The sequence below is a fragment of the Oryx dammah genome, unplaced genomic scaffold (genome assembly GCF_014754425.2).
Source record: "Oryx dammah isolate SB20612 unplaced genomic scaffold, SCBI_Odam_1.1 HiC_scaffold_23, whole genome shotgun sequence".
NCBI lineage: Eukaryota > Metazoa > Chordata > Mammalia > Artiodactyla > Bovidae > Oryx > Oryx dammah.
The window spans coordinates 52020364-52032083 of NW_024070207.1; positions in this window are offsets into that span (position 1 = coordinate 52020364).

Genomic DNA, 11720 nt, shown 5'->3' on the forward strand with positions numbered 1-11720 from the left:
ATGTGAGGACACTGAGGTCCAAAGGGGTTAAGTAGTTAGCTTGAGGTCACCAAGCTAGTGAGTGATATATCTGAGATGGGAACCCAGGTCTCCAGACTTCAATCAAGGTAGAAGCCCATGTGCACTTCCCTGAGGTTTATCAATTTGCAAATGTAAAAATAAATGGCAGGGTCAATTTTCCTAGATTCCTTGAAACGATGTTGTAAAGGGCATTTTCAGAGTCAGTTGGAGGGTGTAGTGCAAGTGGATGATATATCTGTTCCTCTCAAAACCCTCAAAATCAGGGTTCCAGGGGTGCTGTGGGTTTCCCTGATAGCTCAGTTGGTTAAGAATCAGCCTGCAATGCAGGAGACCCGGATTCGATTCCTGGGTCAGGGAAGATCCCTTGGAGAAGGGATAGGTTACCCACTCCAGTATTCTGGCCTGGAGAATTCCATGGACTGTATAGTCCATGGGGTTGCAAAGAGTTGGGCATGAATGAGCAACTTACAGTTTCACTTTCAGAGATTCTGTAAAAAGTCCCAGCAAGTGTTAGTGGGTGTGGTCTCCAGCCTTTGGGTGCAAGTCCAGGAGGGGCAGAGTTCTCACCCAGCCACAGGCACGTGCATATGGATCTCTGGCCAACCTATGAGGTCATGAGCACCCTGAGCACGCATTTGCCACTTGTTAGAAGAGGCTTTGGGGAACTGACTTCTGTGGACTTGTCCCTTCAGAGAGGCTCTCCTATAAATCGGCCTTGTCCCTCAGATGTGGGTGTGTATGCGCACACACACTCAGGCTGGACATTGGAGTGATGCAGCTGACCTTCCATTGTGTTAGTGTGTTAGTCACTCAGTTGTGTCTGACTCTTTGTGACCCCATGGACTGTAGTTCACCAGGCTTCTCTGTCCATGGGATTTCCCAGGCAAGAATACTGGAGTGGGGTGCCATTCTCCAGGGAATCTTCCCAACCCAGGGATCAAACCTGGGTTCCCTGCATTAAGGCAGATTCTTTACTGGAGTGTACCAATCCTGACATTCAGCCAGGTCGGTGGCCTCAGGCTGTGCATACTATACAGCACGGAGACACCAGTCACCAAGGTGACATTCAGGGCCCTGCTTGGCCAGAGAGTCCACACCTCTTTTATTTACTGACTCTCTCTGCCTTGTGCCAAACCATGGGCTTTCCTGGGCAGCTTCCAAGTTGCTCCTCTCCAAAAGGAATCCCACACAGTCTGGAATATGACAGCCTTCTCACATGCAGTGGGTTGCTTGCAGACGCCGAGTCCTGTTTAGTGATTCATGAACATTTTACAGGAACCTTCCCAAACCCATTTGATATGTCTGGCCTCCTCTTTAGAAACCACAGGAGAAAGGGCACACTCCTTTCACTTCCTCTTCCACCTCCCGTTTCTCTGCCAAAGCAGTGAGCTGAGAGCACAGAATAAGGGTCAGGAAGCCCAAAGTGTGGTACAGTGAGGAGAGCTCTCCATGAAGAGTCAGGCTCCTGTCCAAGTTCAGGCTCTGACCAGGTGGATGACATTGGGCAACCCGCTTGCCCTCTTTGTACTTGATTTTCCCTGTAATAGAAAATGAAGGCTTTGATCTCCATCCCCTCTAAAGACCCTTTGATTGAAGGTTGTTTTCATGCTCAATTTTCTCCTGTTTTCACACTCCCGGTTGAACCACAGTAAAGTGTTTTGCAGGTGTGTGGTGCCTTTCAGGATAATTTCGCTCCTGTGGGAAGATGGATTGTCATGTCTGTTGTAATGTCACAGAACCCTCTTATTAATCAATAAAATTGATGGGTTAATGTGTAGGGTTTTATAAATGTGTAACCACAGATTTCATCCTGCTGGAATATGTAAACATGACGAATCCATCTTGTATTGTTGTACTCAGCTACCACATAAGAGGGCAAGTGTGGCCCCACTTATCTTGAGCAATTGAGCATCCAGTTATTTGAAGTAATTTCAGTGTCTTGTGTCAGTCTTTTAAGCTGCTTGCATATGAATAGGAAACATAGTTTCAGGTCACTTTCAGATGGTTATTTCTATTTAGTTTTACTGAGTAATAACATCTTACATCTCTATACAAGCAGACCTTTCCCTCTTATGTCCCTCTCTCCAAGATCTAGTGTCTCTTCTCTTAGTGATGCAAGGATGATGCTGAATACCATGGAGAAAGCCATTTACCTTCACAGGCATGGTCACATATGTTCTCTTATTCGAGGGTCACAGTAGTTCCCAGAGACACTTACTGGTGAGCAAAGGTGCACCTTGGAGAGCTGAAGTGGCAGTACGTGACAGAGCAGGTGTGGATGAACAGGAGCCTCACCCACTGGATGCTCTTCACATGTGAGATACTTTTCAGAAGAGACATTTGAAAGCTTTAATGAATCATTCTTATGAGTTCATTCAACTCTGCTAAGAATATCTCAGCCCTACTATTTGTCATGTAATGGTCTTAGGCAACAGGAGGATAAGAGTGATTCAAGTATTGTACCTTTGGTAGGCAGAAGAATATCCCCCTGCAAAGGTCCATGTCCTAAACCCCCAAACCTGTGAAAGTGTTAATCACTCAGTGGTGTCTGACTTCACAACCCCACGGACTATAGCCCACCAAGTTCCTCTGTCCATAGAATTTTCCAGGCAAGGGTACTGGAATGGGTTGCCATTTCCTCCTCCCAGGGAATCTTCCTGACCCAGGGATAGAAACCAGATCTCCTGCATTACAGGCAGATTCTTTACTGTCTGAGCCACCAGACAGTAAGCCCCAAAGCCCCCAAACCTGGGAATATGTTACTTAAAAGAGGGACTTTGCAGGTGTGATTAAGTAAAGGGTCTTAAGCTGGGGAGATGTTCCTGGATGTTCTTATAATCACAAGAGTCTGCATAAGAGGGGGGCAGGAGGGAGGGTCAGAGTCAGAAGAGATGTGATGCTGGAAGCAGAGGTGAGAGAGAGATTTGAAGATGCTCTGCTACTGCTCTCGAAGATGCCAGAAGGGGCCATGAGCCAAGGAATGAAGGCAACCCTTAGAAGCTAGAAAACACAAGAAAACAGACTCTCCCTCAGGACCTTTTAGAAGGAACAAGCCCTGCTGACACCTTTGTTTTTAGCTTTAGGGAGATCCATTTCAGACATCAGAGCTGCAGAACTATAAGAGGATACATTTGTGTTGTTAGAAGCCATCACATTTGTGTTGGATTGTTACTGCTCCCATAGGAAATGGATACAGTGCCTGTCTCAAGGAACTCACCTTCTGTTTGGCACTGGACAGTTTCCTGAGGTGGGAGAGGAGCTTCAGAGTGCTAGGCATTGAGACGAGCAACTCCATACCCAGCCTGGATGTAAGGTACAGTGTTAGGTGCGGGTTGCTCAAGGAGGCAATGAGGAAAATGAGTCACAAACATCTGGGCACAATTTTTTTGTGTCACTGAAACAGGTAGAGCCACTCTAGAAGGAAATGAATAGCCTGAAGATTCCATTTGTCTGCTGGATGAGGGACAGAGCAGTAAAGGACCAAATGTACCTGAGAAATCCATACCCTGGCCCCATCTTGGCAAAGTAATCCCACCTGTTTCCTTGGAGGCAAGTCCACCAGGTGGTCATCAATTATAGACCTGTGTGAAATCTACAGATGTGCAATATATATGAGTGGCATATATATAACTCTCTAAAGGTCCATCTAGAGCAACACAGAATATAGATCAGCATCATATTCAACATCCATTAGCTTACGGACACATTGTGGAACTTGAAGCAGCTGAAGCTTGAAGTTGATCATCTCCTTGCATTACGATGAATGGAAGCAATTATAGGCGGATTCAATGGCAGTGCCATCATTTATTGGAGTATAATTCCTCTAGCCAATCAGTGCTCTAAGTAACAATAAATTATATTAGGTTTCCAGTACTACTTGAACATGTAAGGGGCTATGGATCAATGGGTAGCTGATACTGGAAAGGCTTCACCATTCAGTTCTTGTTGAATCTGTAATTAACAAATGAAACTCAACTAATCATTGTAGATTGTTCATCTGACGACATTCTTTTTTTTTGAGCACACTGTGTGCTGGAGAACAGGAGTGTGAAGTGCCACTGAGTGTGGGCCTGTGCTATTCCCTGTCGCGGTGCCCAGCAGCAAATGAATGCATCTATCAGTGCATTCGAATGGTGTATTACTGTGATAAAACGCTTCATCCTTGCAGGCTGCTGATTCATCTGGCTTGAACAGTATGTGCTAATCAATGATTGTTTTATATTAAAAGGCAGAGTTTAATTTTGCTACAGATTGGTTGGCAGTTTCCCAAGAAAATATCAGTAAACTGAGGAGTCTTGAAAGTAATGTGTGAAATATATGTGAAACAGGTAGAAAGAAACTGCTGGTGGCTTCTGCTAATCAAAATTCTTCTCTGCTCCTCCAAGCACCTGGGGAAGAAAAGAAGCATAAAAGGCTTTACAATCGCACCAAGTTTCGACTTAAAGACACACTTATTGGTAGATTAAGTTCCACTCTATTATTTATTCTCTATAGTTTCTCTACCTGAAAAATACCTTCATCTTGTAAAATGACATTTACATTAAGCCTGAAATAGTGTTTAGGCTCACTGGAAGTTTCAGAGAGGGGTGGGTGCTGAGACCCACATGCTAGCACAGTGTTTGCAATGCTCATTACAAATATTAGGGACCACGATGTTCAGTAACTACTTAGCATAATTTTGTTTCACTCATTTACTATGCACCAGTGATACTCAATTGAGTCTTAGCATTAATACACTCATAATATACAATGCAGTGCCTCCATATGGTGCATTGGGTAGAAGCATATTAAACATATTACACAAACAGAGCTCAACACCTCACATATTATTGATCAACAGTGTACCAATTAGACAATACAGCAGTCATGAAAATAAACACTGGCATATGTGCTCAAGGTCTAAATGAAAATCAGATGGAGGGAAAAAATGAGAATAGAGAAGGGGGGATAACAGAACAGGATCACATAGGTTAGATTGTTGCAGTGAACCCAAAAGCACAGGCTCTTCTGTTGTCTGGAGACAGAGCACTGAAACCAATGTGGTTTATGTGAAATGGGTTATTCAGTAGACCTAGAAAAATCTCTCTTTTTAGGCCAGTACTGCCCAGCAGAAATATGATGGGAGCCACAAACATAATTCACATTCATTTAGTTTCAATTTTCTAGTAGCCACATTTTTAAAACGTGAGAAGAAACAGGTGAAATTGCTTTTCATAACACTTGATTGAACTCAATGTATGCCAGATATCATTTCAACATGGAATCCGTTTAAAATTATTAATTCTAAACTTAATGCTATTTTCATACCAAGTCTGAAATCCAGTGTGTATTTCATACTTATAGCACATCTCAGTTCAGACTAGGCATGTTGCCCACGCTCAGCTTGGCTAGGGGCTACCGTGTTCATGCAGTTTTCGATTCGCCATTATAGTTCATCTCCTCCTCCCATACTGTGTGTTCTTCTGGATCAGTGGCTCTTGGAGGACTGTGAGCAGCCCAGTGACTTGCTCAAGGTCGTTCAAACTTTAAGTGGCAGAATCAATCTCTGAGGTCTTTCCACTAGAGGCTCTCCTCCTTGCATCCATCTAGTATGCGTCTCTCCATTTCATTGTTTTTCTACAAAGGCACATTTATGGATTATTAGTGCATTAATAATGATGATCCATCAAAAGCTATTTTCTAAAACCCTTAAAATAATGACCCTTTGCTCTAACACTTAGCAACTTTTCTAGAATTAGCAAGCATTTTACAGTGAGAGCACAAATGAGGTGGATGAAACTGGAGCTGATTATACAGAGTGAAGTAAGCCAGAAAGAAAAACACCAATACAGTATACTAACGCATATATATGGAATTTAGAAAGATGGTAATGATAACCCTGTATGCAAGACAGCAAAACAGACACAGATATATCGAACAGTCTTTTGGACTCTGTGGGAGAGGGAGAGGGTGGGATAATTTGGGAGAATGGCATTGAAACATGTATAATATCATATAAGAAACGAATCGCCAGTCTAGGTTCGATGCAGGATACAGGATGCTTGGGGCTGGTGCACTGGGATGACCCAGAGGGATGGTATGAGGAGGGAGGTGGGAGGGGGGGTTCAGGATTGGGAACACGTGTACACCCATGGCAGATTCATGTTGATGTATGGCAAAACCAATACAATATTGTAAAGTAAAAATAATAATAATAATAATAAATAAAATTAAAAAATAAAAAGCCAAGTCTTATAGTAGGAAAAAAATTAACTGCTCCTGCATACAGGCAGCTTGTCTTCCTTTCTGCTCCTGCCCTTCACTAGCTGAGCGACAGTGTGAACATTGGGCAGTCAGCCCTTCTGGGTCTCAGTGTCTTCATCTGTGAAATGGGAGGTCATAGTGCCCAGCTGGCCTATTTGCCAAGTTTGCTGTAAGTCTCATATCAGATCAGACTTGTGGCAGTGCTTTGTGAAGTGACAAGTACCATGCAAATGTGAAGGTCTGTTGCTTTTCAAGAGAGAAGCCAAATTTTTAAATCCTGGTGTACACCAGATGCATGCATTTATTTTTTTGTAGGGAGATCAATGATATATGAATCTACTCACCTACCAAAAAATTACACCACTACTAAGAAGACTAAGCCTTTCTCAACCAGCCCCCACTTTCTCCTTTTCCACCTTAGCACCCAGTGCCAGTCTTTCCTATGCAGGCATTTTGTCAAGGTGTGGACACTTGGGTGAAGGTCCAGCTCTAGATACGAAAAAAACCATCAGCACACGCATGCTTTTAAATGGGGTTGAGCTGGTAACCTCAGGTGAGCAGAGGGTGCTCACCTCCACAGCAGGGCACATCTATGCCGATGCCACGTGGAACCTGCTTACTGTGTACAGATGGGGATGTGCACATGCACTGTGCTGAGACTCAAGCATGGATTACGTACCAATGGGTGAATCCCCTGGAGGAGACGCCAAGGACAGACCTGCCTCTTGTATTGACTCAAGCATTTGTCACAAGATCTCATAAAAAATGAAAAACCGGAGCTTTCTTTCTTATATTAATTGGCAGGCATGTTGGCTATTACACCTACAGTGGCGGTATTTGCTGTAGAGAATTTTCTCTTTATTCCATGAAGACAGCAGAGTGGAAGAAAAATCTGCCACTCACCACTATCATGGCACCTTAAGTAATAATAAAGATAATGATGATCAGAATGATAGAAATAGGAGCTGTTATTTGATCAACAATAAGAGGTCCTTTAGGTTTCAATGTGAGATACTAAAATCTTAAATTGCAAGGTATTGTCCATTTTCATTCACTGCTCCTCAGAGAGCCAATGCAAAGCGACAGAAGGATTTTAATAACAATAGCAAACATACCTAGAATGAGCATCCTTAACCAAATTATTATCACAGATGTCATTAACATGTGTCGTGTTTGAAAAGATGAATGTGTTGTTTTAATTCGCTTTTGAAATATCCACAACTGGGTCTCCAAGCAGTTAAATAAAACAGAAACAGTTCATTAGAACAGAAGGAAACTATCCAGATGCATTGGTCACAACTTGCTTGCAAGCATTTCTGACAGCAGCCCTCTGTTGAAGGGGAAATTGCCCAAATTGCCAGTTATTATCATTTTTAATAAATAAGCCTTCTATCTCCTACCGCCCTCCTTCTCTCCCTCCCTCTGGCTTCTCAGCAATTGTGTTCAACAAGCATATTTTCAGTGGGACCATTTCTATTACCGAGTGATTGAGCTCTGATTTACACATCAATTACCCACCTTCATGGAGATTTTCATGCTCCCCGAGCTGACATCAATGAAGCATAACTGTGTAAACGCTTTATTTCATACCAGTTTTGGATAACTGAGACTGATAACTAATCATATTGAGAGACAATGTGCTCGAATACAGGAAACAATAAACGCTTCCCTTGGAAATCTCATCTATTCTTTATGAGCTCACCATTCACATGCTTATCTCACTCATCCATTTCTCTGTGTGCGGCTCTTCCTCTCACTGGGTATCACAAGTGCAATTTGGGTTTGACCCTTGAATCCAAGCATTTGTAAAGACCAAACTCCTTTTCCAGCTTCCTCAAACAGCAGAAAATCTTGCTGTCTTCCCACCTCTGTTGTAGGCCAGTTTTGCCAAACACGGCCAGTCAGAGTGACTGAACTTGGTTGCATCTTTCATCTCTTGTTTACTCACCTGTGTTTGTCCCGTGGGACCTTCTTTAGTGTCACTTGGTTAGTGTGTACTTGAACAAGCTGATGTGTAGACTGGGGACTCTTCTGCTCAAGGCTTGGACCACAGCAGCCTGGTTTTGCCTCTCCACCCCAGGCCAAACTGAGAGTGTGCCCAGGGCACTTTGTTCCTATGGCTACAATGTGTGTTACCCTGCATGGTGATGATTTTAGAATGGACTTGCCTCCCCTCCTGGCCTTTGAATTTCCTGAAGACTCATACTATTTCTTTTTTTTTCTGAGCACCAAACATGGTCTGTGGTGTGATATAGGCACCCAATAAATGTTTGTTGATTAAATAGACAAAGTAATTAATAGCTTTGTCAACATTTGTCACCGAACTTAGGCAGATAAAAATGTTTATCTGTCATTTGTTCATTCATTCAGTCAAATAATATTTATTGAGAGCTGAACACTGAGCATGGCACTTTTCCAAATAAATGGGAAGCAGAAATGCATGATTCCTCTCCGGTGACAGATTCATTTAGCACCCATGGTTCTCTTAGAGCAGGAAAAGGGAAAAGAAGCCGAGTAGAAAAGTCTAAGGAGAGTTGCACTGGGATCGAAGCAAGAGGGGTGGGTGTCATGTCCCTGGGGTAAAATAGATCATTTCTAAGGTCTTGATTATTCATATTTACTGTGGTGAGGGCTGTAAACTGACTCAGTAATGCCATCCAGGGGTGTAGGGGTCTGCCAGCACCTCCATAACTGAGTGCCATAAACTGGGAGGCTTAAACCACAGAGATTTTTCTCTCCTGGTTCTGGAAGCTCAAAGTCTGAATTCAAGGCTTGGGCATGGTTGGTTCCCTCCAAGGGCTGAGAGGGAAAACGTGTCCCAGGCCTCTCTCCCAGCTTCTGGTGGTTTACTGGCCACCTGGCATGTTCCTTGGCTTGTAGAAGCGTCATCCCATCTGTCTTCATCTTCCCACGTGGTTCTCTCTGTCTCTCTGTGTGTGTGTCCACGTTTCCTCTTTGTATAAGGATGCCAGTCATGGTGAATGAGTGACCACTCTGCTCCAGTATGACATCTCATGTTTACTCGTTACATTTGCGTGATCCTATTTCCAAAGAAGGTCCCATTTGGAGGTCCTGGGGGTTGGCACTCCACTATATGAGCATATGTGTTCCACTATATGAGGGAACACACTTCAACCCAAAATGGGGGGAGAGGCGGTAGCACCTTGTCTGGCACCTCATTGAGATAAGAGGGAGAAGTGTGACGCAGGAGCAAGTCCCAATTAGGTCCATGGGACCAAGTGGGAAAGGAGGCTGGAGTCATGAGGATGCAGAAGGCAGGAGAAGCAAACAGTGCCCGGTGGCTCTTTGCCATGGTCCCCATCTCATGCCCTGGCTGTGTGCTCAGGCTGGAGCTCCATGGGGTGGATGTGCCAGGGAGGGGCAGGGGCCCAAAGAGGAAGCCTTTAGGGGGTGGAATTTGCCTGGGCCGAGTTTAGTGAGTACACATGGATCAAAGGGTTTGGTGAGACATGAAAATGGAGTCTGCTTACGACTGTCAATTGTAAACTGCTTGTTAAGAGCATTAATTTCCTTAGTTTAAAAGTAATTAAGAATGCAATTTCTGAGAAAATATTGCTTTAAATTAAGTAGTTATTGAACTTGTCATGCTCATAGCTAACTGAAAATAAAACACCTTTTAAAAGTGTCATTTATGAGAAGCCAGGTTATATTAAGACTTTGACTTGGAAAAGAATTCCTGATATTTAATCGGGATGGAGAGGAAAGACTTCAGGCAGCTTTTTCCTAATTTGAAAGACAGAGTTGTTCTGTGTAGGTTGGCAGCAGAAGCAACAGGTACTGAGCAGGGGACGTGGCCCATGGGATAGTGCCAGGATCCTCAGAGGCTGGACCAGGGATGATCAGGGGCAGAGGGCCAGGCCGGGCACCCTGCCTGCCACAAGGCAGAATTGAAACCACTAAGAATAATCAAAGCAGGACACCGCCTCCTCTTGCATGGATCCATGGAACAGTTTCTGATTAGGAAAAACGAAGGATCAAGATTTAGATCTTGCAGCTCTTTAAAGCTCAGCATTAGCATCGACTCTCATTCATTCAAACAGAGAATTAGAAATGAGATAATTTCAAGTTGACACTAAGAAGCACAGGAGGAAGCATCGGATGAATAAAAAGAGGACAATGACAGTTCTTACTTCTGATTGTCATTGGGGAACAGGGTAGATGCTGACAAGAGGGGCGGTGAGAATATTCTATCATTTTGATTTTTCTCTAGTTTTAATTTTTGAAGCAATTCAAAGAGAAACATATAAATAAATACACTTACTGTGTTCACTCTCAGAATGTATATTCCTTGGCTTGTGTTATCCATTCCAGGCCCCTTCTTGTCTTCAGGAAGTGTCTTTGAAAGCTTTTGAGTCATGCAATTATGCAGCTCTCTCGGCATGGCCACAGAGACTGTAAGATACTTGTAAGACATTGGTTTGTGTTACCAATAGGTCAGTGAGCCAGAAGGACTGATGGTGAAGTCTCGTTTTTAATGGATGGGTCAGAACTAGAGTTCTTTTTAAATGATTTTCTATGAAAATGGAAATCAGACACCTAGGCTAAGAAAATATCACAAAAGCAGAAAAGGAATTCCGGCTGCGTAGATATCTATGGTGCAATGGCGTCTTCTTGTACTGTGGTCCCTGAGTGCAGAGGAGGAGGATGCTTGAAGGAAGATTCAAAGGAGATAAGGCACAACCTGGGCTGCTGGTGGAGGAGGGAAAGTACACTTGTTAGGGAGACAGATCTCTCTCTCCAGCAGACAGGGATATTGTCTAAGGACAAAAGAATTAGAAAGATTGCTTTTAAAGTGCATTTTAACAGACTTCTAGAAAGTTATTGATATGTTGAGTACAACTTCAGGCAGACCTTTGGGTTGCCAGAGTCATGGTCATTCTATAAATAAGTGGCATTTCCATTAAAATGGAATCCATTCAAAAATGAAAATGTTGTGCACTCTTACAATATTGTTGCCAATCATTACCCATCTGAGTATCTACCATGCTCCAAGAGCTCCCTCCAAGCTGAGATTTTCTGCTCAGATCATCTGAAGCAGGGAGTTGAGATTTTTGATGACCCGCCTTGATCAACTGTTCTGTGCTGTCCTGTGTGTGTGTTAGTCACTTCAGTCATGTCCAGCCCTTTGCAACACCATGGACTATAGCCCACCAGGCTTCTCTGTCCATGGAATTTCCCAGGCAAGAATACTGGAGTGGGTTGCTATTTCCTTCCCCAGGGAATCTTCCTGACCTGTGCCTGATCGAACTTGTGTCTTTTGCACTGGCAGGCAGATTCTTTATCACTGCACCACCTGGGAAGCCTTTTTACCATTCCTAGATATATTCAATTATCTTTGCACCTTGAGTTGGTATATGTTAGAGGTATTGCATCATTTGGGGAGTTTGGTAGGCTAGTCAAAATAATTTTGCCCTAAGCTTAAAGTCAAATACTTT